Here is a 27,074-nt window from a genome sequence, read left to right on the forward strand (position 1 = left end):
TCCGGTTAATCTCCATGGTTTCTGGAAAACTTCCGCTTAGTCTCTATCGTTTCTTGGAACTTCCGGCTCATCTCTATGGGTTTTGGAGGACTTCATGTTCGTCTCTATGATCTTATGGAACTTCCGGTTCATCTCTATGGTTTCTGGAGGACTTTCTGTTCGTCTCTATGGTTTCATGGAACTTCCGGCTCGTCTCTATGCTCCTGGAGGACCTCCCATTCATCTCTATGGACCGTCCCTGTGGTCGCTCCTGCGCGTGCGCGGCCGCCATGAGGGACCGGACGCGGGAAATATGACATGCGAGAGTCCAGAAAAAGGGGGAAAAAAGGTAAAACACGGGAAAAAAAAGCCAAAAAGCGGGACAAGGAGCCCGGAATCGGGATGGGGGAACGCGGAAACGGGGGGGGAAGTGACCAAAAATGGGTAAAGAGCCCAAAAATTAGGGAAGAATGGGCGAAAATGGGATCGGGGAGCTCGGAAATTGGGGGGGAGTGACCAAAGTCGGCGAAAGAGCCGAAAAGATGGAAAAAGATCAGAAAATGTGGGAAAATCGCACAAAGAAACGGTTTAGGAGCCCAAAAATGCGGGAAAGGCAAAAAATGGGGAAAAAGCAAAAAAAAAAAAAAAAAAAAAGGGAAAAGTGCCCAAAAATTCGGATCGATGTGTGGAGAGTTTTGTGGATGAGTGGCTTCGGGAGAGAGGCCATGACTACTTGCAGTTAGTGAAGCGGTAGCTGAAAATTGCAGAGTGCAGCAATAGCGGATGTAGCAACAATATCACACGTCCTTGGGTGAGCTGGTTCCCAGCAGCAGAACGGTCAGCAAAGAGATAAGTGTAAGGGAAAACAAAGCAAGCAGAGAAAGCCCCAAAGGCGAGCTTGACCTGTTCTAGAGACACCAATGAGGAGCCTAAGTTTTGCAATATGCATGAGCTTCATTATAACGGGTATAACTGTACATGCGTACTTAGAATAAACTGAAACTTGTTGGCATTATAGAATGGGCTTTTCTCCCGTTATTTTTCCCCAAAAATGGTGACCTCGACGTGATAGGCGCCACGGTGGAGTGATGAAAAAGAGTTCAGGTCCTGATGCAGCCAGGACGGCAAAAGTGCTGAATTGAAATAGAGTGCACCGTGCCCCAGGTGACTGCAGAGGCAAGCCTGGCCGATACGTGCTGCCGACGACCTCGGAGGGCTGCAACAGCGCTGACAATAGAGGTATGGAGAGGCAAGCAGCATATGATTTATTTACTGCATTCTTGCAGAAAAGGCAGATTAAAAACATTGATTTACATAAAGATCTGCCAAGGTTATTAACATATAGGTATGCTAAGGGGTTCTTTATAAATCCTCATACAGTACATAAGTTGTCTAAGTGGCGTAAGTTTAAAGATAAACTATAAGAAGACATTTTAGATGATGATAAGGCAGCCAAAAAGCTAAAAAAGTTGTAAAAGGTAGTTCACAATGAGTTATTACAACATCAGGCAGAAAAAAAAGCTGCTGCACAAGCAACGTCACACTAGAGAAGAATAAAAGTTATAGCAGAGAAAATTAATTACCTAGTATTTCCATGCCACCTGCTGTGTCTACAGTGGAGTTACCTCCATTGCGACCCGTGCCTGAGGACACGGAAACAGAGTCGCGTTGTGAGCCCACGGCTCCTCCAGCCCCCCCAAACAGAGATCACCGGTTTGTCAGAGTTTGTCTGTCAGTAAATCACCCCCTAAGGCAAAGTCTGACCTAACAAAGGCTCTGGCCAGAGAGCAAAAAGAAGTTTAGGCAACTCTAACAAAAGAAAAACTAAACAAAGAGAATAAGCAAACTTTAGAACTAGCAGCCGACTTAGCTTATCCTATAATTTTTCAGCAGCAAGCGAGCAAAAGGTTACCAGCTCAAATTACACCGTTAGATTAAAAAATTGTTGTCACAGTTGCAAGCTACAGTGAGTCAATTTAGAGTAACTAATAAACCAACTCAGCAAATACTAAATTATATTTAGAGTACTAATATATTGTTGCCAAAAAATTCTAAAAGTCTTGCTAAACTTATTTTCTCACCGCATCAGAAACTTTTATTTAGTGCACACTAGCAAGCAGAAGTTAATAAAGCTGTAGCTATGCAAAAGCAGCCTAAAGATCCTCTTCACAAAGTAACTATAGATAAATTGATAAGCTTAAGACCATGTTTTCGCACTAAGGCACAAGCTATGCTAAAACCTAAAAAATGTCAAAAGGCAATGCAACTAACTCAACAAGCTATAGATAAAGTAAAAGACCCAAGAAATTTACCAGCATATATAAAAATTAAGCAAAAAAAAAAACCAAAAAACTTTTAAAGCATTTATTAATAAAGCAACAACAGCAGTAAAAAAAAACTAGAGTGCCTAAGTTTATACATAATATATTTATATATTTATACGTTAAATATATATTTATACGTTTATACGTAAATCATTAAATTATTAATTAATTATTAAAGCAGTATGCTTTACAAAATTGTAATACTTCTACAAGAAGTATACTAAATACATTAAAAACTAATTAAACTATAAAAAATACACTAAAACAGATAACTACTATACCAACAAAGCCACAAACATTTTTAGTTAAAACTATTAAAATACTAAAGGAAAAGTTACAAAAGCAAGCAAAAGCATCACAAACACAAGTGTTAACTGCCCTTACACCCCTCCAAACATCAGTAACAACCCAAGAAAGTCCTCAAGGGGGCCGTATAAAATGTTTCCATTTTGGTGGGGTTTTTTGTTTGTTTGGTTTGGTTTTGGTTTTTTTGGGGGAAACTAAAAAGATACTTTGTGTTCCTGGAATGTTGCATTTTACCTCTGTTGTTTTCCCAGTTAGTCTGGATCCTCTGCTTACATTTTTTCCTTCACTTATTAGATGTCGTGGATGTGCTGGCTGTTCTGATGGAGGGCAGTGATGGCTTAGATGAAGAAATTGGGTTCTCTTTGAATGAAGATGTGATTATCCAAACATTTCCCTTCAGTGCTGTTGTCCCTGCTGCATTAGAAGCCAGGAATATGCTGTTGTTTCAGTCTGAAAATGGAACAGGTACAGGGGTTTTTTTAATGTTTTATGTGTCGTTTCTAGCAGTGGAGTGAAAGTGGCATCATTTCTGCCCTCTTGCAATAATTTTTTACCATTTATCATTTTTTACCTTGAGGCATTTTATTATCTTCCCTGCAAGCAGAAGGAGGTGCAGATTCACGGTGCTTTGTGCTCAAGAGGGGCATTGAAGCTCTGTAGGTGCTTCTGCCCTTTTTCCCTGACCCTAAAGAGAAGGGACACTGTCCCTGCATAGTCTTGGTCCTGGAAGTAGTTGGCTTCAGTAACACAGCGTTTTAAGGGCAGAGCGTGGTTCAGCAGTAACTGCAACATAGCCCATGCTTCTGCAGCACAGACCTCAAAAGTTCTACACTCCTGTGGACCCTCTTTGTAACTAAGGACAGTGGAAGTCAATTGCCACCTAAAAAGAGAATTTATTTTCAGATCGAGTACTCTCCAAAACTAGCTCTCAACATATTTGACAACACATTGTGTTGCCAGTTTTGTAAACCTAAGCAGTGGAAAAACAGGAAAGCAACATAAAATGATGTAGTTTTCCTTTGATATATGTGACCCTGTCTCATTCACACCGTGTCATAGTAATTTAAATGTGCATCTTGTCCCTCATCTTTAGCAGAAGAATGGTTTTTCAGAACACAACCATAACTTTCTCCATACCAATTAAACACAATTATTCTTGAAGGCATTTTGCAGTGTGTAGATTCCTTTTGGGTATTACAGCAATTTAAGAGTACCTCACTTTAGGTAAGTCAGTTCTGTGAAGGATACTGGTTACTTAACCAAAGGTATGTCTTCAGGTAGAGTTAGTTAAATTAAAATAAATGTCTCCTGGAATTTGCCTCTAGTGATGAAAAAAGTTTATTAAAATCAGTACAAGCACATTGCTAGGCAAATCCTTAATACTTATCAAACTACAGTGAAGTCACTAGAATCATTCTTAACTTGAATTAGCATGTTGTTGCAGGCCCTATAACTCTGTTGAGTAGGAGAAGGAGAAGATTTTAACTAATTGCATTCATCCATACAGATGTCTTTTGTGGACCCATTTAGGCTAGTTGACTAAATCTGGCATAAAAGATAGCACAGAGATTTTAACTGTTGAAAAACTCTGAGCAGGAAGTGTTCCCACAGTGCAAGAATCCTTTGAGTCAGGGTGCTTTAATAGTGTAATTCATAAGTTGTCTAGAGGAGGAATAGAAGGAAGTTAAACTAAGCTACCTTTAAGGAAGATGAATTAAACCTCATTAGAAGTCTGTATGGACACTCATTCTGCAAATTAAAGGAGCAGGAAGGAAGGCAATTGATGGTGCTTCAATTCTCCATCAGAGGCCTAAGAATAATGTATCTTAACAGTTTTCTCTTCTTAATTCAGTTAGTGTATTTTCATTTCCCTGAATGACTCCAGGTAGACAAAGGCACAAGGGAATAGTGGGTTTTGAATTGCCCAGGATACTACAGGTGGAGGTCCTCAGGAAGTGGCATGTGCTTTTTGGCTGTTGCCACAAACCATGGAGCTTTGAGCCATCCCAGGTGCCAGCAGCACCCTGAGCAGTGCTTACCAGCACCTGGCACTGGTAAATATTCCTGGCACAAAAGATTTTCTCTCCGTGGCCAAGCTGTGTCCGTGCAGGTAGCAGGGACAGCCACGCCATGGTCAGGGTTGCTGCTGCAGCACATCCCATTCTGTCCCGGTAGGATTCACTGAGCGCTAGTCACAAGAAGAGTGTCTAAAGTGATTTCTAAGAGAAAAGCTGCATGGGGTCAAACATGATCTTTCCTGTGGTTTTTGTAGCCAGCTCACCGTCAGTTCCCAGCACTGAACCAGGGCAGGGTGTGCCGTAGCTTGGCTCGTCCCTGAACGGGTGCCACCGTGCCTCTCCCTTCTTACTGCCCAAAGCTTTGTGTCCAGGCACAAGGGGAGTAGAGAAGCTTCCTGCCAGGAGATTGAGAGGCAGCCCGTGTGCTCATTCTTCTGCTCCATGAGCCTTTCCTGGCAGAGACGGGGCTGCATGGCGCTCCCTGCATTTGGAGCACTGGTACTTGCTGATAGCACAGCTTCTTCTCCCATCCTCTTGCTGGCTGCGAGGTCCTGTTACCTTCCCTCATGTTACCTTCTAAAGAAAAGGGGCACTGTCCCTGCATGGACAGTCTTGGTCTGGAAGTAGTTGGCCTCAGTAACACAGCGTTTTAAGGGCAGAGCGTGGCGATCAGGAGAGGAAGGTGATTCTCGTGCCTGTGGGCAGCTCTTCCCGAGAGCAGGGAGAGAGGACTGCATTGTTAAGTAGGAAGTGGATGCGTTTCCCAAGGAAAACTTCAGAAATTAAGCTCCAAGGGCAAATATTGCGAGGTTCTACCACCTCCTTGAGGACAGCGTTAAAATCACAGGGGCATCAGCAGGGCTTGGAGCAGGATTGGCCAACCCCAGAGCACCTCACAAAGCCCTCTGTGTGTATGTGGCAGTCGAGTAGCACCTGGGGGGTGCTGAAAGTCCCAGTTCTGACAGAAAATTCTGCTTAATTTGTACATGTTGGCTGGGTGTTAGCTTGGTTCTTCTCTGAGGCGGTGCCTGGCAGGGTCTCTCCCTGTTAAGGGCCGGGCGTGTTTTTGGCACAACACAGCGAATGTGGATTATTTGCTTCAGCAAGAGCTGATGATGTCTGGAGGGTTTTTCAGGTACCTCAGCGGCCAGGAGCACGTGTATAGTTCACTAGGAACACTTTTTGATCTTGTTCAGTTCTTTTCTCCATGAGGCTCTGTGGGCTGCTGGCAAGGCCCAAAGTAAGGAAGGTTGTCCCAGTGTCCGTGCTCATGTCAATAGTTTAATTTATTTGGCTTTTCTAGGAGCAGATGTCGTGGAGGACCTTGGTGCTGTTTTCACTGACCTCCTGCACTCTCCGAGAGAACCCCTTGCTCCCTGCTTGACGCTCCAGCTCTGTGACAAAGATCCCGAGTCCCTGAAAGCTGCTAAGTATCCTCAGCTCTACCAGTTTAACCGATACTATAGACTCTGGATGCCCAAGCAGTCCCAGGAACCTGTGGTATGGAGTCCCTGAAGTCGCTGAATTCTTGAGCCAGTATTCCTATAAAATCCTCGCAGTCGACAGAGGTTACATTTCCATCAGAAACAGCATTTTTATTGAGGAGGTAATTCTGCATCTCTTGTTGATCCTGCTGGGGACACATGTTTGCTCCAGGGCTTTTCTCTGATGGCACAAGAGGTCTCTGTGGTGTTTGGGAGGCGATACCAGGGCTCAGGGCTCATACAGAGACTCCTCACCAGGCACAGCAGAGCCTGGTGTGCGCTGTGGCCTCTGTTTACAGCGCCCGGAGTTCCCCCAGGTGGGTGGAGGATCACAGGCCCCTGGGCTGGGTTTGGTGAGTTTTTCTCAGCTCAGCAGTGTGAACACTCCTGATGCCCCTGGGGAACCTGCTGGACAGCTCTGTTCTAGCAGGACTGCACGCCAGTGTTTCCAGAGCTTCAGTTCAGAGCTCATCTCAAAACAAAGGTGGCTGAAGAGATTTTTGTTTCATACTTATCACTGTTTTTCTCTTATGCTTTTTGTTTCGCTTTAAACAGTTTGAAAACAACAAGGAGGTCAGCCAAGAGCCTCCTGTGGCACCGGATTCTGTATTTGCCACTTTGCTGAAAGGAGCCTGGGAGAGAGGAAGCAGTACCTTCCTGGAAGATGGTGTTCAGACAAAGTAGAGAGACTTGGCTTCCTGGCTCCCCCAACCTGAGCAGCTTTTGCTGGGAGTAAAGCACGTGCTGCTGTACCCGAAACCCACAGTGGAGAACTTCAGCAGATAATACTGTAGTTATCCTTGGTTTACTTTATGGCACAAGTTATAGATGACTTGGCTACTAAAACTTAGGTTCCAGTGCTGTAGCTCTTTTTCCTCGACTCGGCTCCGAGGGTACGCAGCACCGTACAAAACTGCACCTAATTTGCAAACAAATGTCAGTTGTTCTTATTATTGAAGCTGGGCTTTATTGAGTTGAATCCGGAGTGTGTGCTGCACCCAGGTCCTTTGTACAAATAGGGTACTGAGGGTGGGGGAACCAGAACTGCACATTCCTTGTGATATGGATGGGATTTTGGGGGGGGGGGTTAAATTAAAAGGAGATGCAAAATGAGGGAATTGCTTTTAGATGTAACTATTCTTGTCCTAAAGGGGCCATCAGCTCTGTCCCGAGAGCTGAGTTACAAGTGTGTGTGTTGAAAGAGCTGCAAGCCTTTTAGGGGCTGCAGTTTGTGTGCCGTGGAATGAGGTGCCCTGAGGAAATGTGTGAGCCGGAGGGAGCCGGGGCCGGGCGGAGGGAGCCGAGCTGTGGGAATGGGCGAATGGAGGCGGGCGCGGGCGGGACTAGGCGAGCGTGGGCGAAAGCGGCCGAAAGGGGCCGAGGAGGCGAGCGGAGCCGAGCTCTGCCGAGTTCAGCCGAGGCGAGCCGAGCTTTGCCGAAGAGGCGAATGGAGGCGAATGCGGCCGGAAATAGCCGAGGGTGGCCGAAAGTAGCCGAAGCTGGCCGAGGAGCCGAGTCCAGCCGAACGGAGCCGAGCTCTGCCGAGCGCAGCAGCCCGGGCGGGGCGCCGGGGCGGAGCCGGGGCGCTGGGAGGATCCCCTCCTGTCCCTCTCTCTCCCGCTCCATGCTCCTGCCCGTATTCCCCTCAGTCACCTCTCTTTCCCCCGTTTCCTTGTCCCCCCCAAACCCGGATCCTTCCTGTCCTGTCCCTGCCCCGCTGCTCCGTTCCATTCCCCCTCTCTCCCTCCTCTGTGCCCCGTCCCTCTTCCTCATCTGCCGGCCTTTCCCTTCCCCGCCCGCTTTCCTCCGCAGCCCGACCTCCCTCCCCGCCCTTTCGCATGTCCCGCTCTCCCTCCTCTCTTCCCGTCGCCCCTTCGCTTCTTTCCCCCGCAGCCGCGGGGCTCGGGGCGCCGGAGAATAAAGCCCCGAGGGCCGGAGCCCGGCGCCCCCCGGGCCTTGCGGGAGTCCCCGCACGGGGCCGGGGCTCTCGGCGGATCCCCCGCGCCGCTCGGACCCCGCCCCGGCGCTGCCGGACCTGCGGCTCCGCCGGCATCGCGCTGCGAGCGGCCCCCGCTCTGTGCCGTGCCGGCCGTGCCGCGTCCCCGCCGCCTCTGCCGCTCCCTCTTTCTGCCCCTGGCCCGCGACAGCGAGGCGGGGCGGGAGCTTCGAGCCTTCTGGGGGCTGCCCCCCCTTCCTTGTTGCGGCGGAGTCCCTTTCTGGGGGATGGAGGTGTGGGAAGGGCTGGAAGGGAGTGCTGGGCTGCTGTTCGGGGCAGTTGGACTCGTCCTGTGCCTTCTTCGGGGGTCAGGGTTAGGGGCTGAAGCCTCGGGGCTCTGATGTCATTTGGGGCACCCCAAGGTCCCCAGGAGAGGGACGCACACTGCGGTGGAGGAGCGGGTGGGTGGCGAATGAGGGGGGCGGGTCACGCTGGGTGCCGTCCCGCAGAGGGACCCAAAGCTGCCCCAAAATTCCCTGGGAGGGGTGTGTGTAGAATACTAAAACCTGGCAAGTGTTTCGTTTTCACAGCTATTGGTAAAGAATAGGAAGCTATGGCTAAACTCATTTGGAAAGAAGCCCTCTCTCGATCCACTCATTTGTATGCAGGAATGTAGGAAACTCTGACTGGGGACGGGCAGTAGTTTTGAAAATCATGCCCTATCGTTTTTCTCTAGGAACGAACCAAGCGAGTGCCCTGAAACCAGCGGAGCAAGGGGCTGAAGGGAACAGAAGGTCTCCCCGGCACCTTTTGCCTCCGTTCTCTGCCATTCCCCAAAACGTGTCGCAGTCCCGGAAGAGGCGTTTGCCATGCAGCCTGCCAAAATAAAGACCTGTCAAATCCTAGCTCTGCCTTTTGTTTAACGTCTTCTTACTTCCTATTTATGTCATCACAGAAACCAAGGAAGGAAGAAATGTGACTGGTTCCCACTATTGCTCCGTGCAGGCATTTTTAAAGGCTGCTGTACTTCTATCCTCTTTTTCCACTCCAAGCTTGACTTTTCCCCTCCTTTTTCGAGGTCTGCTGCTTTGGGTGTCCCAGGCAGGGCTGGGTTCCTCGGCAGGGGTCTTAGGAGTTGGTGCTGATTCTGCTTTTCACGAAGGTGTATCAAAGTGTGCCAGCAAAAGGACTGTTTTCTCCAGGGGAAAGCTTTCTCTCAATAACCATCAATGCATATATGTGTTTTAATCGTGTAACCAGATGGATTAAGAAAAGGCAACACCCATAGCAGATTTCCAATGAATCTGTGTCTGTGAGAAGTGGGCTGTGTGCTGGAGACGGAGAGACGCTGTTGGAGTGCGGCAACAGCGGCAGGTGTGAGCTGTGAGGATGATGAGGGCTCAGAGCAGCCCCAGGTGTGAGCTGTGAGGATGATGAGGGCTCAGAGCAGCCCCAGGTGTGAGCTGTGAGGATGATGAGGAGGGGCGGCTCCTGCCGGGGAGGAGGGGGGAGGGAGGAGGGAGGTTATTTTAGGGCGAGGGTTTGCCTTCGCTGGCTTTTGCACGGAGCTGCTGGAGGAGAGGAGTTTATGGGGGGCTCCCGGGGCTGTCTCCTGGAAGGACGGTGAGCGCTTTGGACAGGGTCCGGGGGATCCCCTGGATACACACTTGGGTACGTGGAGCATTGCTTAAAGGAGGAGCCGAGGGACAAACCTTTGTGCCGAGAAGCAGCAGCCAAGCAGGTGAGCCGGTGCGTCTTTGTAGTGGGGACTTTTCTTCTTTCCCTTTGAAATTTCGTCATCCTGAGTTTGAAATTTGTGGTGCTGCCCTGTGGTCCCGCCTTTTAAGAGGTCTGGATTGAGGTAAAAACCCCCTTTTGCTATCATTCGAGGCAAGCCGCTTCTTTTCTGCTCTTCTAGGGGACGCAGTTGAAGGGGAGCCCACGTTTCTGTGCCCTTGTTGGGGTGAGGTGAGCGCCGCAGCGTGGCGTCAGTGTCGGGGCTTCAGAGGAAGGGAGCTGCAGCCGTGGTAGCGCTGGCAGGGCGGGGATCGGGCTGTGCCGCTGCATTCGGGGCGCTTCTTCTGCCCCCGGCCCGGCAGCGAAGGGTCCGGCGCGGAGCCCTGCCGGCAGTGCCGGGGCTGGCCGGGGCGGAAGGGGAGCTGGGCGCGGCTGGGCTGCCGCGGGCCCGCCGGAGCCGCGCCGGTGCGAGCCGTGCGGAGCCGAGCGGAGCTTTGGCCGGGCCGGCGGGCGGGGGAGGCGGCGCGGGCGCCGCGCCGGTGCCGGCCGGTGCCGCCGCTCCGTCCGCTCCGGGCGCGGGGCTCGGGCGCCGCCGGGGCCCCCCGGGCCCGGTGCCGGCCCCGCCGGGCCGGGGGCAGCGGGCGGGGGTCTGCCGGCGCGGCGCCGCCTCTGCCTGCCGGAGGAGCCGCTTTCCTGCCGGAGCCGCGCTGCGCCCGGGGCCGGGAGCGCGGCTCCGCATCTTCCAGCCTCCCTCGCTGCGCTGCTTTTGAGGCGCTCCTGAGGAGCTCCTGGGATCGCTGGCTTTTGATCGGCGTCGCTGTAGGAGAAGGGCCCCGGGCGCTTCTTGGTTGTTACGGTTCTTGCTTCGGGTGCTCGAGACAAGGTTTTTTTTTGGGTTGAGTGTTGTTGGATTTCTTTTTGATCGGTTCTTATGTTTTTAAAGGATGTGTTTCTAAAGGTTTACACTGTTTTTTCTGGGTCGTAGCATGAAGTAGAGGGTCGTTTTTTAATTCGGTTGTGGAGGCTTTTATTAGCGCGAGTGCATAGTGTTTGTTTTGGTGGGCTTGAGGGAGTGTCCTGGAGTTAATCGGTGAGTTTTTTTTTTAATATTGATGAGTGCATTCTTATTTATTATATTATAGGGGTTTCATTCATTTGGCTTATTTGATTGCCGTGTATGTTTCATTGTTGCAGAGAACTTGGGAGATATTGTTTGTGGTTACGTTTCTCTTTTGGCGACGTGTTTTTTTCTAGGTGGTATTTGTGTTTTGATGGTTTTAGGCAATATTTGTTTCTTGAGTTAGGAATACTTATTTTGTTGTTGTTAATATAATTTTTTTTTTTTTTTTGTAGCTTGATGTATTTGGTTGTTGTTTTTTTATTAGTTTTATTTTTGGGAACATGGGCATTTCCATGGTGGATCTCTTTAGGTATTTATTTTATTTGGGTGGTGATTTTTTTGTTTCTTCGTGGTTCCGATTTTTTAATAGCTGTAATTATTTGGTGGGGCTTTTTAGTTAATTTTATGGAGCACTGTGTTCTCTTTATGAGTTAGTGTAGTGATAGAGTTTTGGTTATTATTTTTTTTAGAAACGTTGGGGGTCTCTTGTATGGGTTGGAGTACGGTAAGTTAGTTGGCTTTTTTTTTTTTTTTTTTCCTTTTTAGTGGTTTTTGTGATTTGCTGTGTGGGTTTCTATCGGTCTTTTTTAAAACGGTTGTTTCGTTTTTGTGACGTGATAAGAGCTGCTAGTGAAAGGAGTGTAGTGCGGGTATTTTTGCTGGTAGTTGGTTGGCTGGTGGAGCCTTTCTGAATTTTTTGGACGGTATTGGTGGGAATTTGATGCTGTTTGTTTTGGCATTTTATTTTTAGGAATTAGATTATAACTGCAGTGTTTTAACTATAACTCTAATGAAACAAAACAAATGCATAAATATGAAAATGGGAATATAAAACTTCAATTTTAAATATAAACGGAAAACAAATTAAACATGTAACATAAATAATGCTATCCATTACTATTAGGTATTATATTGTTTGATGTAGAGTATTTTATATGTTTATATACATATAAATATCGATTATATACATAAATATCCATATAGAAATGTATAATTAATATATGTGGATATATGAATATTATAAAACAATAGGAATTAATACAGTACATAATGCACATTTTACTGTATGTGTCTTATTATAACACATTACATGTCATAAATATTATATATCGAAATATAGTACCTCAATATGTTGTGATAGAATAGATAAATACTTGTAAAAATCAAAAGTAGAAATATAGAAATATTTAAATATAGCTTAAAATAAAGGGGATTTTTCTTTTCTATTTGGTAGTAGGTAGGGATCTTATTATAAAAATTATGAATAGAAATAAAATGAAATTAGAAATCTTTGTATAGAAATATATTCTAAATACGTTAAGATCTATATAAAAATTCAAAGGTAAGTAAATATAAGTATTAGCGGTATGTACGAAATAGATAAATTATTATTAAAATTCTATCTTGCTACCTTATTATATATATGATATATATTTATAAATCAATATAAAGTAAAAATTCAACTGTGACTATAATGATGAAAAAAAAATATAAATATTCAAGCATCTTTTATAGAAAGGGCTTTTTTGTTTTTATTTGTTTAGAGGCAGGGTTTTAATGGAAAAAATATTAATATGCATTTTATTTTGTTATCATTCTAAATATGGAAATATATAATCAATGTATACTGGTGTGTATATAAAAATATAAAATAGAATTAAAAATAAGTATTAGGAAGAGATAGACTATAAATAACACCATACATCAATCTACATTTAAAATATAAATTTGAATATAAATGCGAAAAATAGAGATACATCTAAATGGAGCTTAAATAAAGGGTTTTTAAAAAAGTTTTTTACTTGGATCGAGGCAGGGGTTTATTTTAAGCAATATGAACCTTTTAGATATAGAAATCTAACTATAGAAATATGTAAGCAATGTATAAAAATATAAAATGTAACAAAATGGAACACGAATAAATGTCAGAAATCATAAAAAAAAATTTCCATCAATATCCATTACAAATCCGAATGTGAATGTAAATATGAAAAATATAAAAATAAAATCGATTGAAATGCAGTTTAAGAGGAAAGGCTTTTTCTTTCGGTTCCTATCGGGTCAGAGGCAGGGTTTTTTTTGTTGGCGTTCTTGTCCACGCGGGATGTTTCGGGGCATTCGCTGCCGAGGCTTTTCCGGAGGGGACGGCGCAGTGCTGCCGCCGTGTGGGCAGAGAGCGGTACTGCAGCCCGCCGCCCGCGGCCGCCATCTTGGGAGTGGCTTGGCGCGGACTCGCTTGACCTTCTCGAGAGGGCGCGAAAAGGAGGACATTGAAATTCGAGGACCCGTGTCTGTTTTCTACACTGCCTGAATTGCCCGCACCGCCGGCGCCCCCCGACGGGATTTTCCGCGGCGGTTCCGATGCCGTGCATATGGGCTGTGGGGTCAGCAGCACCGCGACCGTGCGGGTTTTTGGCGGGAGCCGACAGGCACCGGCAAAACGCCTCTCTCCGTCAAGGTCCCCACGGCCCGGCTTCTTGCGAACGCCTTGGCGCGGGCTCGCTTGACCTTCTCGAGAGGGCGCAAAGAAAAGGATGCGAACATCCGGGAGCCGTGTCTGTCGACTGCTCTGCTTGAACACCACCCTGACGCCGGCGTGGCCCGGCGGGATTTTCCGCGGCCGTTCCACTGCCGTGCACACGGGCTGTGGGCTCAGTGGCTCCGCGGGCGGTCGGATTTCGAGCAGGCGCCGACCGGCATCGGCAGATTCGCCTCTCTCTGCCCGGCTCCTGCAGCGGCCGCCATCCTGGGCGCGGCCCCTGCCTCTGCCATGCCGCGCGGGGCGCCCGTCCCGTCCCCTCCCGTGCTGTCCCACCGCCTCCCTGCCGTAAAGCTAGAAATAAACAAAACCAACGTGGAAATATGTATAGGTTTAAAAGAAAGGGCTTTTGGGGCGGAGGGGGCGTTATTTGGTTCGAGGCAGGGTCTTTTAATTTCTGTGCGGGGTTTTTTGGGCCATTTATTTCTAAGGATTTTTTTTCCAAGGGGCTCGATCGCCGCCGCTCTTTTCCGCCTGCCTCCCCTCCGGGAGAGCGGCGGCCCCCGGGTGTGGCGGGTGGCAGTGCTGCCGCCTTGTGGACAGAGGGCGGTACTGCAGCCCCCCAGCCCGCGCCCTGCCCTTCGCCGCTGGGTGCCGGGGCGGGAAGGGCGAGGGGCGGGAGCGAGCGGCGAGCGGGGCGGTGTCTGTGAGTGAGGGGAGGGCTTTCTGTCCCTCGCCGACCGCCGTCCATACCGCAACACTTTGAGGCTTTTTGTTCCTCTTCGGTCGCCGTCCGTACCAGAATGGTTTGTGCTTTCTGATCCTCGCCGGCCGCCGTCCCCCACGTGACGCGAGCCCGGCGCCGCCGTGATGGCGGCCGGCGGTGGGACCGGGACTGGGTCCGGGCGGGCTCTGGAGGCGCTGCTGGAGATGGGATTCGGGGCTTGGCGTGCGTGAGGGCGGCGGCACCGGTGGGACATCGGGGGAGGGCCGGGGACAGCGGGGGAGGGCGGGCGGGAGCAGCCGGAGGGGACGCGGGCCCCCTAAAATTTCTCCGGGACCCCCAAAAAACCCCCCGGGACCCCCCCAAAAATAACCGGGAGCCCCCCGGTCCCGCAGGGTGCAGGCGCTGGCACTGACCGGGAACCGGGGAGTGGAACCGGCCATGGACTGGTGAGGGGGGGACCCCAAAAACACTCCCGGGACCCCCAAAAAACCCCACCGGGATGCCCCAAAAACAGCCCCGGGACCCCCAAAAACAGCCTCGGAAACCCAAAAATTCCCTTCAGGAGCCCCAAAAATCCCCCTGGAACCCCCCAAAATTCCCTTCGGAACCCCAAAACCACCCCTGGGGCCCCCAAAATTCTACTCAGAACCCCCAAAGTTTCTCCCAAAAACCCCCTGAGACCCCTAAAATTCTCCCCAGGACTCCAAAAGCCCCCCCCGGGATGCCCAAAATTCCTTTTGGGGCCCCAAAACACCCCCTGGGACCTCCAAATTTCCCTTTAGGATCCCTGAAATTCCTCCTGGGACCCCAAAAACCCCCTGACACCCCAAAATTCCTCCTGGGATGCCCTAAAAACCTTCCAGAATCCCCCAGGAACCCCCCCAATTTTGGGTCCCCCCCCTGATTTGGGGTTCCCCCCGGTTTTTGGGTCCCCAGGCTGGTGGCTCATGAGGACGACCCCGACTCGGACCCCGAACTCCCCCCGGGTTTGGGGGCACCGCCCTCGGGCCTGGGGGGGCCCCATCAGCCGCCGGACACCAAGGACGAGACCCAGAAGTGAATTTTGGGGGTTGGGGGGGAATTTTGGGGTTTGGGGAGGAAATTTTGGGGTATGGGGAGCTCAGAGTGGTTAATTTGGGGTTTCAGGGTGGTTTTGGGCAGGGTTTTCGGGTATTCTTGAGAGGGCTTTGGGGTATTTTTTGGTGGGTTTTAGGGTATTTTTGGGTGGATTTTTTGGGGTATTCTTGGGAGGGTTTTGGGCTGTTTTGGGGCATTTTATGGTGAGTTTTTTGAGTATTTTTAGGAGGGTTTGGGTATTTTTGGGTGGGTTTTTTGTGGGTATTTTTAGGACGATTTTGGGGTATTTTTGGGTGGGTTTTGGGCTGAAGGCGGCTCGGCGGCAGCACCAGAGAAGGATGGCAGCAGCGAGGGGAGCCCGGCAGGGCCCTGGCTTTGCCCGCCCCTCCTGCTGCCCTCCTTGGAATGGTTTGAGGCATTATGGGGTTATTGAGGTAGAAATAATTATTTCGTTGTTGATAATTTAATGTGGTTTTTTTTTTGTTTGTTGTCGTTTCATGTATTTGGTTTGTAGAGCAGGAACTGTAGACAGAATCCTGCAGAAGTAGTATGGAATTTGTCTTCCCAAAACCTACCCGGCTTCCAACCACTTTCAGCATGTGGTCTTCCTTAGCAGCACATGGTTCCCCCACACTTGGGAGCCGGTGCACTCTACTTTTCTCTCCACCTTTGCTGACAGATCCTGCTGAAGGCTGAGGACAAAGCCCTACCCCTACACGGACAAGGCAGCAGACCTGGTTCGGGACGCCAGCGTGCTCCAGGTTGCTACAGGACTCGGATCAAACATCAGCATCCCCGTCTCTCACGCTGATGGTATGTGGTAACCCCTCTAAGAACAGAATTCCAAGACTTGGGGCTACGTTTTCTAACCCTAAGCAGCAAACTGGGGATGGATAACTCTAGAAATCCTGTCCTGTAAGGACCTCCAGGATTCAGCCCTCCATGTGTCCTTGGTATCAGAAGCTGGAATTGCAGAGTTGCCACTTTACCCCCAAACGTAATTTTTGATGTGGTTGTGCCACTTTAACGGTATTTGAAATCTCTCTTCGTGCTCTTGCAACAGCATTTTCGAACCACAATGGAAATCTAGTCCTTCTGCCTGGGGCTGCTCATAGAATCATGGAATCGCAGAAGGGTTTGGATGGGAAGGCTCCTTTTTTTAAAGCTCGTCCCGTTCCACCCCCTGCCATGGGCAGGGACACCTTCCACCATCCCAGGATGCTCTAAGCCCTGTCCAGCCTGGCCTTGGACACTTCTAGGTATCCGGGGGCAGCCACAGCTTCTCTGGGCAACCTGTGCTGGAAAGCAGCATTGAAAGCCAGAGTGAAGTACAGCTGTGATTTTTGTGCTGCCCCTAACATTGTATTGCCTGACAAATGTGCCTTTGGGTTTTTTGATTGGGTTTTTTTTGTTGGTTTTATTTATTTTTTGAGGGCTTTTTGTGTTTGTTTTGTTCGGTTTTGGTTTGGTTTTTTTTTTTTTTGAGAACTAGAAAGATACCTTGTGTTGCTGGAATGTTGCATTCTACGTCTGTTATTTTCCCAGTAAGTCTGGATCCTCTGCTTACATTTTTTCCTTCACTTATTAGATGTCGTGGATGTGCTGGCTGTTCTGATGGAGGGCAGTGATGGCTTAGATGAAGAAATTGGGTTCTCTTAAAATGAAGATATGATTATCCAAACATTTCACTTCAGTGCTGTTGTCCCTGCTGCATTAGCAGCCAGGAATATACTGTTGCTTTAGTCTGAAAATGGAACAGGTACAGGGGTTTTTTTAATGTTTTATGTGTCATTTCCAGCAGTGGAGTGAAAGTGGCATCATTTCTGCCCTCTTGCAATAATTTTTTACCATTTATCATTTTTTACCTTGAGGCATTTTATTATCTTCCCTGCAAGCAGAAGGAGGTGCAGATTCACAGTGTTTTGTGCTCAAGAGGGGCATTGAAGCTCTGTAGGTGCGTCTGCCCTTTTTCCCTGACCCTAAAGAGAAGGGACACTGTCCCTGCATGGACAGTCTTGGTCTGGAAGTAGTTGGCCTCAGTAACACAGCGTTTTAAGGGCAGAGCGTGGCGATCAGGAGAGGAAGGTGATTCTCGTGCCTGTGGGCAGCTCTTCCCGAGATCAGGGAGAGGGGACTGCATTGTTAAGTAGGAAGTGGATGCATTTCCCAAGGGAAACTTCAGAAATTAAGCTCCAAGGGCAAATACTGCGAGGTTCTACCACCTCCTTGAGGACAGCGTTAAAACCACAGGGGCATCAGCAGAGCTTGGAGCAGGACTGGCCAACCCCAGAGCGCCTCACGAAGCCCTCTGTGTGTATGTGGCAGTCGAGTAGCACCTGGGGGGTGCTGAAAGTCCCAGTTCTGACAGAAAATTCTGCTTAACTTGTACACGTTGGCTGGGTGTGTGCCCCCAGTACAGCTCGGTTCTTCTCTGAGGCGGTGCCTGGCAGGGTCCGTCCCTGTTAAGAGACGGCTGTGTTTTTGGCACAACACAGCAAAGGTGGATTATTTGCTTCAGCAAGAGCTGATGATGTCTGGAGGGTTTTTCAGGCACCTCAGCAGCCAGGAGCACGTGTATAGTTCACTAGGAACACTTTTTGATCTTGTTCAATTCTTTTCTCCATGAGGCTCTGTGGGCTGCTGGCAAGGCCCAAAGTAAGGAAGGTTGTCCCAGTGTCCGTGCTCATGTTAATAGTTTAATTTATTTGGCTTTTCTAGGACCAGATGTCGTGGAGGACCTTGGTGCTGTTTTCACTGACCTCCTGCACTCTCTGAGAGAACCCCTTGCTCCCTGCTTGACGCTCCAGCTCTGTGACAAAGATCCCGAGTCCCTGAAAGCTGCTAAGTATCCTCAGCTCTACCAGTTTAACCGATACTATAGACTCTGGATGCCCAAGCAGTCCCAGGAACCTGTGGTATGGAGTCCCTGAAGTCGCTGAATTCTTGAGCCAGTATTCCTATAAAATCCTCGCAGTCGACAGGGGTTACATTTCCATCAGAAAGAGCGTTTTTATTGAGGAGGTAATTCTGCATCTCTTGTTGATCCTGCTGGGGACACATGTTTGCTCCAGGGCTTTTCTCTGATGGCACAAGAGGTCTCTGTGGTGTTTGGGAGGCGATACCAGGGCTCAGGGCTCATACAGAGACTCCTCACCGGGCACAGCAGAGCCTGGTGTGCGCTGTGGCCTCTGTTTACAGCGCCCGGAGTTCCCCCAGGTGGGTGGAGGATCACAGGCCCCTGGGCTGGGTTTGGTGAGTTTTTCTAAGCTCAGCAGTGTGAACACTCCAGACGCCCCTGGGGAACCTGCTGGGCAGCTCTGTTCTAGCAGGACTGCATGCCAGTGTTTCCAGAGATTCAGTTCAGGGCTCATCTCAAAACAAAGGTGGCTAAAGAGATTTTTGTTTCATACTCATCGCTGTTTTTCTCTTATGCTTTTTGTTTCGCTTTAAACAGTTTGAAAACCACAAGGAGGTCAGCCAAGAGCCTCCTGTGGCACCGGATTCTGTATTTGCCACTTTGTTGAAGGGAGCCTGGGAGAGAAGAAGCAGTACCTTCCTGGAAGATGGTGTTCAGACAAAGTGGAGAGACTTGGCTTCCTGGCTCCCCCAACCTGAGCAGCTTTTGCTGGGAGTAAAGCACGTGCTGCTGTACCCGAAACCCACAGTGGAGAACTTCTGCAGATAATAATGTAGTTATCCTTGGTTTACTTTATGGCACAAGTTATAGATGACTTGGCTGCTAAAACTTAGGTTCCAGTGCTGTAGCTCTTTTTCCTCGACTCGGCTCCGAGGGTACGCAGCACCGTACAAAATTATACCTAATTTGTAAACAAATGTCAGTTGTTCTGATTATTGAAGCTGGGCTTTATTGAGTTGAATCCGGAGTGTGTGCTGCACCCAGGTCCTTTGTACAAATAGGGTACTGAGGGTGGGGGAACCAGAACTGCACATTCCTTGTGATATGGATGGGATTTTGGCGGGGGGGGGGTTAAATTAAAAGGAGATGCAAAATGAGGGAATTGCTTTTAGATGTAACTATTCTTGTCCTAAAGGGGCCATCAGCTCTGTCCCGAGAGCTGAGTTACAAGTGTGTGTGTTGAAAGAGCTGCAAGCCTTTTAGGGGCTGCAGTTTGTGTGCCGTGGAATGAGGTGCCCTGAGGAAATGTGTGAGCCGGAGGGAGCCGGGGCCGGGCGGAGGGAGCCGAGCTGTGGGAATGGGCGAATGGAGGCGGGTGCGGGCGGGACTAGGCGAGCGTGGGCGAAAGCGGCCGAAAGGGGCCGAGGAGGCGAGCGGAGCCGAGCTCTGCCGAGTTCAGCCGAGGCGAGCCGAGCTTTGCCGAAGAGGCGAATGGAGGCGAATGCGGCCGGAAATAGCCGAGGGTGGCCGAAAGTAGCCGAAGCTGGCCGAGGAGCCGAGTCCAGCCGAACGGAGCCGAGCTCTGCCGAGCGCAGCAGCCCGGGCAGGGCGGGGCGCCGGGGCGGAGCCGGGGCGCTGGGAGGGATCCCACTCCTGTCCCTCTCCCTCCTTCTCCGTGCTCCTGCCCGTATTCCCCTCGGTTATCTCTCTTTCCCCCGTTTCCTTGTCCCCCCCAAACCCGGATCCTTCCTGTCCTGTCCCTGCCCCGCTGCTCCGTTCCTTTCCTCCTCTCTCCCTCCTCTGTCCACCGTCCCTCTTCCCTCCCCTGTCAGCCTTTAAATCCGAATTATAAATATGAATGTGTATATAAATATTAAAAATATAAAAACAAAATACATTGAAATGCAGTTTAAAAGAAAAGGTTTTTTCTTTTGGTTCTTGTTGGGTTAGAGGCAGGGTTTTTTTTGTTTGCGTTCTTTTCCGCGCGGGATGTTTCGGGGCATTTGCTACCGAGGACGTTCCGCAGGGGACGGCGCCCGTTCTTTTTTGCCGCCGGCCCCGCCCCGCGGCCCCGAGGCGAGCGGCGGCCCCCGACGGTGGCGGGCGGCAGTGCTGCCGCCTTGTGGACACAGGGCGGTACTGCAGGCCCCCAGCCAGCGCCCGGCAAAACCACCGAGACGGGGCGGGAGGAGCCAGAGCGGCCCCAAAACCACCGAGACGGGGCGGGAAGGGCGAGGGGCGGCAGCGAGCGGCGAGCGGGGCGGTGTCTGTGAGTGAGGGGAGAGCTGAAGGCGGCTCCGCGGCGGCGCCGGAGAAGGATGGCAGCGGCGAGGGCGGCTTTCTGTCCCGCGCCTGCCGCCGTCCATGCCACCAAGCGTTGCGGATTTCTGTCCCGCACCGGTCGCCGTCCGTATGAAATCGCGTTGTGGCTTGTTGTCCCGCGCCGGCTGCCGTCCGTACGACAACGGTTCATCTCTATTGTTTTTGAGGACTTCTTGTTCGTCTCAATGGTGTTGTAGAATTTCCGGTTAATCTCCATGGTTTCTGGAAAACTTCCGCTTAGTCTCTATCGTTTCTTGGAACTTCCGGCTCATCTCTATGGGTTTTGGAGGACTTCATGTTCGTCTCTATGATCTTATGGAACTTCCGGTTCATCTCTATGGTTTCTGGAGGACTTTCTGTTCGTCTCTATGGTTTCATGGAACTTCCGGCTCGTCTCTATGCTCCTGGAGGACCTCCCATTCATCTCTATGGACCGTCCCTGTGGTCGCTCCTGCGCGTGCGCGGCCGCCATGAGGGACCGGACGCGGGAAATATGACATGCGAGAGTCCAGAAAAAGGGGGAAAAAAGGTAAAACACGGGAAAAAAAAGCCAAAAAGCGGGACAAGGAGCCCGGAATCGGGATGGGGGAACGCGGAAACGGGGGGGGAAGTGACCAAAAATGGGTAAAGAGCCCAAAAATTAGGGAAGAATGGGCGAAAATGGGATCGGGGAGCTCGGAAATTGGGGGGGAGTGACCAAAGTCGGCGAAAGAGCCGAAAAGATGGAAAAAGATCAGAAAATGTGGGAAAATCGCACAAAGAAACGGTTTAGGAGCCCAAAAATGCGGGAAAGGCAAAAAATGGGGAAAAAGCAAAAAAAAAAAAAAAAAAAAAGGGAAAAGTGCCCAAAAATTCGGATCGATGTGTGGAGAGTTTTGTGGATGAGTGGCTTCGGGAGAGAGGCCATGACTACTTGCAGTTAGTGAAGCGGTAGCTGAAAATTGCAGAGTGCAGCAATAGCGGATGTAGCAACAATATCACACGTCCTTGGGTGAGCTGGTTCCCAGCAGCAGAACGGTCAGCAAAGAGATAAGTGTAAGGGAAAACAAAGCAAGCAGAGAAAGCCCCAAAGGCGAGCTTGACCTGTTCTAGAGACACCAATGAGGAGCCTAAGTTTTGCAATATGCATGAGCTTCATTATAACGGGTATAACTGTACATGCGTACTTAGAATAAACTGAAACTTGTTGGCATTATAGAATGGGCTTTTCTCCCGTTATTTTTCCCCAAAAATGGTGACCTCGACGTGATAGGCGCCACGGTGGAGTGATGAAAAAGAGTTCAGGTCCTGATGCAGCCAGGACGGCAAAAGTGCTGAATTGAAATAGAGTGCACCGTGCCCCAGGTGACTGCAGAGGCAAGCCTGGCCGATACGTGCTGCCGACGACCTCGGAGGGCTGCAACAGCGCTGACAATAGAGGTATGGAGAGGCAAGCAGCATATGATTTATTTACTGCATTCTTGCAGAAAAGGCAGATTAAAAACATTGATTTACATAAAGATCTGCCAAGGTTATTAACATATAGGTATGCTAAGGGGTTCTTTATAAATCCTCATACAGTACATAAGTTGTCTAAGTGGCGTAAGTTTAAAGATAAACTATAAGAAGACATTTTAGATGATGATAAGGCAGCCAAAAAGCTAAAAAAGTTGTAAAAGGTAGTTCACAATGAGTTATTACAACATCAGGCAGAAAAAAAAGCTGCTGCACAAGCAACGTCACACTAGAGAAGAATAAAAGTTATAGCAGAGAAAATTAATTACCTAGTATTTCCATGCCACCTGCTGTGTCTACAGTGGAGTTACCTCCATTGCGACCCGTGCCTGAGGACACGGAAACAGAGTCGCGTTGTGAGCCCACGGCTCCTCCAGCCCCCCCAAACAGAGATCACCGGTTTGTCAGAGTTTGTCTGTCAGTAAATCACCCCCTAAGGCAAAGTCTGACCTAACAAAGGCTCTGGCCAGAGAGCAAAAAGAAGTTTAGGCAACTCTAACAAAAGAAAAACTAAACAAAGAGAATAAGCAAACTTTAGAACTAGCAGCCGACTTAGCTTATCCTATAATTTTTCAGCAGCAAGCGAGCAAAAGGTTACCAGCTCAAATTACACCGTTAGATTAAAAAATTGTTGTCACAGTTGCAAGCTACAGTGAGTCAATTTAGAGTAACTAATAAACCAACTCAGCAAATACTAAATTATATTTAGAGTACTAATATATTGTTGCCAAAAAATTCTAAAAGTCTTGCTAAACTTATTTTCTCACCGCATCAGAAACTTTTATTTAGTGCACACTAGCAAGCAGAAGTTAATAAAGCTGTAGCTATGCAAAAGCAGCCTAAAGATCCTCTTCACAAAGTAACTATAGATAAATTGATAAGCTTAAGACCATGTTTTCGCACTAAGGCACAAGCTATGCTAAAACCTAAAAAATGTCAAAAGGCAATGCAACTAACTCAACAAGCTATAGATAAAGTAAAAGACCCAAGAAATTTACCAGCATATATAAAAATTAAGCAAAAAAAAAAACCAAAAAACTTTTAAAGCATTTATTAATAAAGCAACAACAGCAGTAAAAAAAAACTAGAGTGCCTAAGTTTATACATAATATATTTATATATTTATACGTTAAATATATATTTATACGTTTATACGTAAATCATTAAATTATTAATTAATTATTAAAGCAGTATGCTTTACAAAATTGTAATACTTCTACAAGAAGTATACTAAATACATTAAAAACTAATTAAACTATAAAAAATACACTAAAACAGATAACTACTATACCAACAAAGCCACAAACATTTTTAGTTAAAACTATTAAAATACTAAAGGAAAAGTTACAAAAGCAAGCAAAAGCATCACAAACACAAGTGTTAACTGCCCTTACACCCCTCCAAACATCAGTAACAACCCAAGAAAGTCCTCAAGGGGGCCGTATAAAATGTTTCCATTTTGGTGGGGTTTTTTGTTTGTTTGGTTTGGTTTTGGTTTTTTTGGGGGAAACTAAAAAGATACTTTGTGTTCCTGGAATGTTGCATTTTACCTCTGTTGTTTTCCCAGTTAGTCTGGATCCTCTGCTTACATTTTTTCCTTCACTTATTAGATGTCGTGGATGTGCTGGCTGTTCTGATGGAGGGCAGTGATGGCTTAGATGAAGAAATTGGGTTCTCTTTGAATGAAGATGTGATTATCCAAACATTTCCCTTCAGTGCTGTTGTCCCTGCTGCATTAGAAGCCAGGAATATGCTGTTGTTTCAGTCTGAAAATGGAACAGGTACAGGGGTTTTTTTAATGTTTTATGTGTCGTTTCTAGCAGTGGAGTGAAAGTGGCATCATTTCTGCCCTCTTGCAATAATTTTTTACCATTTATCATTTTTTACCTTGAGGCATTTTATTATCTTCCCTGCAAGCAGAAGGAGGTGCAGATTCACGGTGCTTTGTGCTCAAGAGGGGCATTGAAGCTCTGTAGGTGCTTCTGCCCTTTTTCCCTGACCCTAAAGAGAAGGGACACTGTCCCTGCATAGTCTTGGTCCTGGAAGTAGTTGGCTTCAGTAACACAGCGTTTTAAGGGCAGAGCGTGGTTCAGCAGTAACTGCAACATAGCCCATGCTTCTGCAGCACAGACCTCAAAAGTTCTACACTCCTGTGGACCCTCTTTGTAACTAAGGACAGTGGAAGTCAATTGCCACCTAAAAAGAGAATTTATTTTCAGATCGAGTACTCTCCAAAACTAGCTCTCAACATATTTGACAACACATTGTGTTGCCAGTTTTGTAAACCTAAGCAGTGGAAAAACAGGAAAGCAACATAAAATGATGTAGTTTTCCTTTGATATATGTGACCCTGTCTCATTCACACCGTGTCATAGTAATTTAAATGTGCATCTTGTCCCTCATCTTTAGCAGAAGAATGGTTTTTCAGAACACAACCATAACTTTCTCCATACCAATTAAACACAATTATTCTTGAAGGCATTTTGCAGTGTGTAGATTCCTTTTGGGTATTACAGCAATTTAAGAGTACCTCACTTTAGGTAAGTCAGTTCTGTGAAGGATACTGGTTACTTAACCAAAGGTATGTCTTCAGGTAGAGTTAGTTAAATTAAAATAAATGTCTCCTGGAATTTGCCTCTAGTGATGAAAAAAGTTTATTAAAATCAGTACAAGCACATTGCTAGGCAAATCCTTAATACTTATCAAACTACAGTGAAGTCACTAGAATCATTCTTAACTTGAATTAGCATGTTGTTGCAGGCCCTATAACTCTGTTGAGTAGGAGAAGGAGAAGATTTTAACTAATTGCATTCATCCATACAGATGTCTTTTGTGGACCCATTTAGGCTAGTTGACTAAATCTGGCATAAAAGATAGCACAGAGATTTTAACTGTTGAAAAACTCTGAGCAGGAAGTGTTCCCACAGTGCAAGAATCCTTTGAGTCAGGGTGCTTTAATAGTGTAATTCATAAGTTGTCTAGAGGAGGAATAGAAGGAAGTTAAACTAAGCTACCTTTAAGGAAGATGAATTAAACCTCATTAGAAGTCTGTATGGACACTCATTCTGCAAATTAAAGGAGCAGGAAGGAAGGCAATTGATGGTGCTTCAATTCTCCATCAGAGGCCTAAGAATAATGTATCTTAACAGTTTTCTCTTCTTAATTCAGTTAGTGTATTTTCATTTCCCTGAATGACTCCAGGTAGACAAAGGCACAAGGGAATAGTGGGTTTTGAATTGCCCAGGATACTACAGGTGGAGGTCCTCAGGAAGTGGCATGTGCTTTTTGGCTGTTGCCACAAACCATGGAGCTTTGAGCCATCCCAGGTGCCAGCAGCACCCTGAGCAGTGCTTACCAGCACCTGGCACTGGTAAATATTCCTGGCACAAAAGATTTTCTCTCCGTGGCCAAGCTGTGTCCGTGCAGGTAGCAGGGACAGCCACGCCATGGTCAGGGTTGCTGCTGCAGCACATCCCATTCTGTCCCGGTAGGATTCACTGAGCGCTAGTCACAAGAAGAGTGTCTAAAGTGATTTCTAAGAGAAAAGCTGCATGGGGTCAAACATGATCTTTCCTGTGGTTTTTGTAGCCAGCTCACCGTCAGTTCCCAGCACTGAACCAGGGCAGGGTGTGCCGTAGCTTGGCTCGTCCCTGAACGGGTGCCACCGTGCCTCTCCCTTCTTACTGCCCAAAGCTTTGTGTCCAGGCACAAGGGGAGTAGAGAAGCTTCCTGCCAGGAGATTGAGAGGCAGCCCGTGTGCTCATTCTTCTGCTCCATGAGCCTTTCCTGGCAGAGACGGGGCTGCATGGCGCTCCCTGCATTTGGAGCACTGGTACTTGCTGATAGCACAGCTTCTTCTCCCATCCTCTTGCTGGCTGCGAGGTCCTGTTACCTTCCCTCATGTTACCTTCTAAAGAAAAGGGGCACTGTCCCTGCATGGACAGTCTTGGTCTGGAAGTAGTTGGCCTCAGTAACACAGCGTTTTAAGGGCAGAGCATGGCGATCAGGAGAGGAAGGTGATTCTCGTGCCTGTGGGCAGCTCTTCCCGAGAGCAGGGAGAGAGGACTGCATTGTTAAGTAGGAAGTGGATGCGTTTCCCAAGGAAAACTTCAGAAATTAAGCTCCAAGGGCAAATATTGCGAGGTTCTACCACCTCCTTGAGGACAGCGTTAAAATCACAGGGGCATCAGCAGGGCTTGGAGCAGGATTGGCCAACCCCAGAGCACCTCACAAAGCCCTCTGTGTGTATGTGGCAGTCGAGTAGCACCTGGGGGGTGCTGAAAGTCCCAGTTCTGACAGAAAATTCTGCTTAATTTGTACATGTTGGCTGGGTGTTAGCTTGGTTCTTCTCTGAGGCGGTGCCTGGCAGGGTCTCTCCCTGTTAAGGGCCGGGCGTGTTTTTGGCACAACACAGCGAATGTGGATTATTTGCTTCAGCAAGAGCTGATGATGTCTGGAGGGTTTTTCAGGTACCTCAGCGGCCAGGAGCACGTGTATAGTTCACTAGGAACACTTTTTGATCTTGTTCAGTTCTTTTCTCCATGAGGCTCTGTGGGCTGCTGGCAAGGCCCAAAGTAAGGAAGGTTGTCCCAGTGTCCGTGCTCATGTCAATAGTTTAATTTATTTGGCTTTTCTAGGAGCAGATGTCGTGGAGGACCTTGGTGCTGTTTTCACTGACCTCCTGCACTCTCCGAGAGAACCCCTTGCTCCCTGCTTGACGCTCCAGCTCTGTGACAAAGATCCCGAGTCCCTGAAAGCTGCTAAGTATCCTCAGCTCTACCAGTTTAACCGATACTATAGACTCTGGATGCCCAAGCAGTCCCAGGAACCTGTGGTATGGAGTCCCTGAAGTCGCTGAATTCTTGAGCCAGTATTCCTATAAAATCCTCGCAGTCGACAGAGGTTACATTTCCATCAGAAACAGCATTTTTATTGAGGAGGTAATTCTGCATCTCTTGTTGATCCTGCTGGGGACACATGTTTGCTCCAGGGCTTTTCTCTGATGGCACAAGAGGTCTCTGTGGTGTTTGGGAGGCGATACCAGGGCTCAGGGCTCATACAGAGACTCCTCACCAGGCACAGCAGAGCCTGGTGTGCGCTGTGGCCTCTGTTTACAGCGCCCGGAGTTCCCCCAGGTGGGTGGAGGATCACAGGCCCCTGGGCTGGGTTTGGTGAGTTTTTCTCAGCTCAGCAGTGTGAACACTCCTGATGCCC

At 48.3% G+C, this 27,074-nt stretch overlaps 1 protein-coding gene across 12 annotated transcripts in view; it reads left to right on the plus strand.

Moving 5' to 3' along the window:
* The first annotated feature begins 254 nt into the window (after positions 1 to 254).
* The window catches only part of LOC144248240 (uncharacterized), a 41,248-nt gene continuing 14,428 nt past the window's right edge, over positions 255 to 27,074 (plus strand). For 9 of the 12 annotated variants that reach the window (XM_085569153.1, XM_085569161.1, XM_085569162.1 and 6 more), the window contains exons 1-4: positions 20,822 to 20,895; positions 21,619 to 21,785; positions 23,471 to 23,641; positions 26,498 to 26,800. The gene's annotated coding sequence lies outside the window, so the exon portion shown is untranslated. Of the gene's footprint in view, positions 329 to 1,051; positions 1,219 to 2,903; positions 3,075 to 5,930; positions 6,234 to 6,666; positions 9,789 to 14,502; positions 14,557 to 15,046; positions 15,167 to 15,866; positions 16,001 to 16,775; positions 16,947 to 20,821; positions 20,896 to 21,618; positions 21,786 to 23,470; positions 23,642 to 26,497; positions 26,801 to 27,074 lie in introns of those variants that run through there. The other 3 variants (XM_085569156.1, XM_085569154.1, XM_085569163.1) reach the window with 3 other exon arrangements.

The sequence above is a fragment of the Lonchura striata genome, chromosome 1A (genome assembly GCF_050655825.1).
Source record: "Lonchura striata isolate lonStrDom1 chromosome 1A, ASM5065582v1, whole genome shotgun sequence".
NCBI classification, from domain to species: domain Eukaryota; kingdom Metazoa; phylum Chordata; class Aves; order Passeriformes; family Estrildidae; genus Lonchura; species Lonchura striata.